The 5000-nt window shown below is 49.6% G+C and overlaps 5 non-coding genes across 5 annotated transcripts; all 5 read left to right on the forward strand.

Moving 5' to 3' along the window:
- The first annotated feature begins 307 nt into the window (after positions 1 to 307).
- Positions 308 to 426, forward strand: LOC139246853 (5S ribosomal RNA). The gene has a single exon (XR_011590668.1). It is a non-coding gene; the product is annotated as a 5S ribosomal RNA (ribosomal RNA).
- An 874-nt stretch (positions 427 to 1300) lies between these two features.
- LOC139246646 (5S ribosomal RNA) lies at positions 1301 to 1419 on the forward strand. Its single transcript, XR_011590463.1, has one exon. It is a non-coding gene; the product is annotated as a 5S ribosomal RNA (ribosomal RNA).
- An 874-nt stretch (positions 1420 to 2293) lies between these two features.
- LOC139246657 (5S ribosomal RNA) lies at positions 2294 to 2412 on the forward strand. Its single transcript, XR_011590474.1, has one exon. It is a non-coding gene; the product is annotated as a 5S ribosomal RNA (ribosomal RNA).
- An 874-nt stretch (positions 2413 to 3286) lies between these two features.
- LOC139246668 (5S ribosomal RNA) lies at positions 3287 to 3405 on the forward strand. The gene has a single exon (XR_011590485.1). It is a non-coding gene; the product is annotated as a 5S ribosomal RNA (ribosomal RNA).
- Positions 3406 to 4279: 874 nt separating this feature from the next.
- Positions 4280 to 4398, forward strand: LOC139246588 (5S ribosomal RNA). Its single transcript, XR_011590406.1, has one exon. It is a non-coding gene; the product is annotated as a 5S ribosomal RNA (ribosomal RNA).
- The last annotated feature ends 602 nt before the right edge of the window (positions 4399 to 5000 follow it).

A 5000-nucleotide genomic window follows, 5' to 3' on the forward strand; every position in this document is an offset into this window, starting at 1 on the left:
TGAGGGGATGAGAGATTTCGAGGTTGGCGAGCGTGAGATTGGGGGGTGAGTGAGTGAGTGAGTGATTTGTGGGTGAGTGAGGGAATGGTGAAAGTCAGGCAGTTTTGAAGCTTGAGGCAAGGCAATGAAGGATAGGGCTTGTCGTTTGCTTGTGTGGGAGTCAGAGCAGCAAGAGGTGGGTGTGGCGGAAGGAAAATGGTGAAATGAATCTTGAGTGCTGATTATTTGCATGAATGCATGGAAGGAGAAAAAGAAGTGAAGAACAGCCTTATGTCCGGTTAAGTAAAGAGAAAGCCATGACATCGATACCTACGGCCACACTAGTCTGAAAACGCCCGATCCCGTCTGATCTCGGAAACCAAGCAGACTGAGGCCTGGTTAGTACTTGGATGGGAGACTGCCTGGGAATACCAGGTGCAGTAGGCTTTTGCTGCCATCCACAGGCTGCTCATGCTTCTGCACACAGAGAGCCGTTGATCCATCAACAACCTTTTTGCTGCTCTCTCTCTCACTTTGCTTTCACCATTTCTTTCCTGCACATTCTCCTGCTGCTACACAAATGCAAGGGGGTCGACGCAAGGGACGAAAGAACGCAGAACAACAAAATAAGTTGGCAAAAAAACACACGCTGGCGCAGGCACACCAGGACGCAGCAACAGAGAGGAGAGACAAGGTGCATAGAAACCTGGGAGGGACAAACAGCAAGAGAACAAAGAATCGTGCAGGAAGAGCTGCAATTCAATGCAGGAAAAATGTAAAGCCAACTAGCATGCTGCTGGAATGCATGTGTGTTCATGTGAGGAGTGTTGCAAATCAGAATGCCGAGTAGCAGGCGCCACTTGCCACATGGGGTTCCGAAATGTGGCTACAACAGCGATCTGGCTTAATAATTGGTGGGATTGGAAATGAAACAATCCTGGTGTTTTGGGGGCGGTGGAAGCTTTTTTGGGGGAGGAGAGATTTGGGGATGGGGAGATTTGGGGGAGAGCGATTTGAGGGGATGAGAGATTTCGAGGTTGGCGAGCGTGAGATTGGGGGGTGAGTGAGTGAGTGAGTGATTTGTGGGTGAGTGAGGGAATGGTGAAAGTCAGGCAGTTTTGAAGCTTGAGGCAAGGCAATGAAGGATAGGGCTTGTCGTTTGCTTGTGTGGGAGTCAGAGCAGCAAGAGGTGGGTGTGGCGGAAGGAAAATGGTGAAATGAATCTTGAGTGCTGATTATTTGCATGAATGCATGGAAGGAGAAAAAGAAGTGAAGAACAGCCTTATGTCCGGTTAAGTAAAGAGAAAGCCATGACATCGATGCCTACGGCCACACTAGTCTGAAAACGCCCGATCCCGTCTGATCTCGGAAACCAAGCAGACTGAGGCCTGGTTAGTACTTGGATGGGAGACTGCCTGGGAATACCAGGTGCAGTAGGCTTTTGCTGCCATCCACAGGCTGCTCATGCTTCTGCACACACAGTGCCGTTGATCCATCAACAACCTGTTTGCTGCTCTCTTTCTCACTTTGCTTTCACCATTTCTTTCCTGCACATTCTCCTGCTGCTGCACAAATGCAAGGGGGTCGACGCAAGGGACGAAAGAACGCAGAACAACAAAATAAGTTGGCAAAAAAACACACGCTGGCGCAGGCACACCAGGACGCAGCAACAGAGAGGAGAGACAAGGTGCATAGAAACCTGGGAGGGACAAACAGCAAGAGAACAAAGAATCGTGCAGGAAGAGCTGCAATTCAATGCAGGAAAAATGTAAAGCCAACTAGCATGCTGCTGGAATGCATGTGTGTTCATGTGAGGAGTGTTGCAAATCAGAATGCCGAGTAGCAGGCGCCACTTGCCACATGGGGTTCCGAAATGTGGCTACAACAGCGATCTGGCTTAATAATTGGTGGGATTGGAAATGAAACAATCCTGGTGTTTTGGGGGCGGTGGAAGCTTTTTTGGGGGAGGAGAGATTTGGGGATGGGGAGATTTGGGGGAGAGCGATTTGAGGGGATGAGAGATTTCGAGGTTGGCGAGCGTGAGATTGGGGGGTGAGTGAGTGAGTGAGTGATTTGTGGGTGAGTGAGGGAATGGTGAAAGTCAGGCAGTTTTGAAGCTTGAGGCAAGGCAATGAAGGATAGGGCTTGTCGTTTGCTTGTGTGGGAGTCAGAGCAGCAAGAGGTGGGTGTGGCGGAAGGAAAATGGTGAAATGAATCTTGAGTGCTGATTATTTGCATGAATGCATGGAAGGAGAAAAAGAAGTGAAGAACAGCCTTATGTCCGGTTAAGTAAAGAGAAAGCCATGACATCGATGCCTACGGCCACACTAGTCTGAAAACGCCCGATCCCGTCTGATCTCGGAAACCAAGCAGACTGAGGCCTGGTTAGTACTTGGATGGGAGACTGCCTGGGAATACCAGGTGCAGTAGGCTTTTGCTGCCATCCACAGGCTGCTCATGCTTCTGCACACACAGTGCCGTTGATCCATCAACAACCTGTTTGCTGCTCTCTTTCTCACTTTGCTTTCACCATTTCTTTCCTGCACATTCTCCTGCTGCTACACAAATGCAAGGGGGTCGACGCAAGGGACGAAAGAACGCAGAACAACAAAATAAGTTGGCAAAAAAACACACGCTGGCGCAGGCACACCAGGACGCAGCAACAGAGAGGAAAGACAAGGTGCATAGAAACCTGGGAGGGACAAACAGCAAGAGAACAAAGAATCGTGCAGGAAGAGCTGCAATTCAATGCAGGAAAAATGTAAAGCCAACTAGCATGCTGCTGGAATGCATGTGTGTTCATGTGAGGAGTGTTGCAAATCAGAATGCCGAGTAGCAGGCGCCACTTGCCACATGGGGTTCCGAAATGTGGCTACAACAGCGATCTGGCTTAATAATTGGTCGGATTGGAAATGAAACAATCCTGGTGTTTTGGGGGCGGTGGAAGCTTTTTTGGGGGAGGAGAGATTTGGGGATGGGGAGATTTGGGGGAGAGCGATTTGAGGGGATGAGAGATTTCGAGGTTGGCGAGCGTGAGATTGGGGGGTGAGTGAGTGAGTGAGTGATTTGTGGGTGAGTGAGGGAATGGTGAAAGTCAGGCAGTTTTGAAGCTTGAGGCAAGGCAATGAAGGATAGGGCTTGTCGTTTGCTTGTGTGGGAGTCAGAGCAGCAAGAGGTGGGTGTGGCGGAAGGAAAATGGTGAAATGAATCTTGAGTGCTGATTATTTGCATGAATGCATGGAAGGAGAAAAAGAAGTGAAGAACAGCCTTATGTCCGTTTAAGTAAAGAGAAAGCCATGACATCGATGCCTACGGCCACACTAGTCTGAAAACGCCCGATCCCGTCTGATCTCGGAAACCAAGCAGACTGAGGCCTGGTTAGTACTTGGATGGGAGACTGCCTGGGAATACCAGGTGCAGTAGGCTTTTGCTGCCATCCACAGGCTGCTCATGCTTCTGCACACACAGTGCCGTTGATCCATCAACAACCTTTTTGCTGCTCTCTTTCTCACTTTGCTTTCACCATTTCTTTCCTGCACATTCTCCTGCTGCTCCACATATGTAACGGGGTCGTCGCAAGGGGCGAAAGAACACAGAACAACAAAATAAGTTGGCAAAAGAAAACACGCTGGCGCAGGCACACCAGGACGCAGCAACAGAGAGGAGAGACAAGGTGCATAGAAACCTGGGAGGGACAAACAGCAAGAGAACAAAGAATCGTGCAGGAAGAGCTGCAATTCAATGCAGGAAAAATGTAAAGCCAACTAGCATGCTGCTGGAATGCATGTGTGTTCATGTGAGGAGTGTTGCAAATCAGAATGCCGAGTAGCAGGCGCCACTTGCCACATGGGGTTCCGAAATGTGGCTACAACAGCGATCTGGCTTCATAATTGGTGGGATTGGAAATGAAACAATCCTGGTGTTTTGGGGGCGGTGGAAGCTTTTTTGGGGGAGGAGAGATTTGGGGATGGGGAGATTTGGGGGAGAGCGATTTGAGGGGATGAGAGATTTCGAGGTTGGCGAGCGTGAGATTGGGGGGTGAGTGAGTGAGTGAGTGATTTGTGGGTGAGTGAGGGAATGGTGAAAGTCAGGCAGTTTTGAAGCTTGAGGCAAGGCAATGAAGGATAGGGCTTGTCGTTTGCTTGTGTGGGAGTCAGAGCAGCAAGAGGTGGGTGTGGCGGAAGGAAAATGGTGAAATGAATCTTGAGTGCTGATTATTTGCATGAATGCATGGAAGGAGAAAAAGAAGTGAAGAACAGCCTTATGTCCGGTTAAGTAAAGAGAAAGCCATGACATCGATGCCTACGGCCACACTAGTCTGAAAACGCCCGATCTCGTCTGATCTCGGAAGTTAAGCAGAGTCAGGCCTGGTTAGTACTTGGATGGGAGACTGCCTGGGAATACCAGGTGCAGTAGGCTTTTGCTGCCATCCACAGGCTGCTCATGCTTCTGCACACACAGTGCCGTTGATCCATCAACAACCTTTTTGCTGCTCTCTTTCTCACTTTGCTTTCACCATTTCTTTCCTGCACATTCTCCTGCTGCTACACAAATGCAAGGGGGTCGACGCAAGGGACGAAAGAACGCAGAACAACAAAATAAGTTGGCAAAAAAACACACGCTGGCGCAGGCACACCAGGACGCAGCAACAGAGAGGAGAGACAAGGTGCATAGAAACCTGGGAGGGACAAACAGCAAGAGAACAAAGAATCGTGCAGGAAGAGCTGCAATTCAATGCAGGAAAAATGTAAAGCCAACTAGCATGCTGCTGGAATGCATGTGTGTTCATGTGAGGAGTGTTGCAAATCAGAATGCCGAGTAGCAGGCGCCACTTGCCACATGGGGTTCCGAAATGTGGCTACAACAGCGATCTGGCTTAATAATTGGTGGGATTGGAAATGAAACAATCCTGGTGTTTTGGGGGCGGTGGAAGCTTTTTTGGGGGAGGAGAGATTTGGGGATGGGGAGATTTGGGGGAGAGCGATTTGAGGGGATGAGAGATTTCGAGGTTGGCGAGCGTG

This window comes from Pristiophorus japonicus, unplaced genomic scaffold (assembly GCF_044704955.1).
Source record: "Pristiophorus japonicus isolate sPriJap1 unplaced genomic scaffold, sPriJap1.hap1 HAP1_SCAFFOLD_247, whole genome shotgun sequence".
Lineage (NCBI taxonomy): Eukaryota > Metazoa > Chordata > Chondrichthyes > Pristiophoridae > Pristiophorus > Pristiophorus japonicus.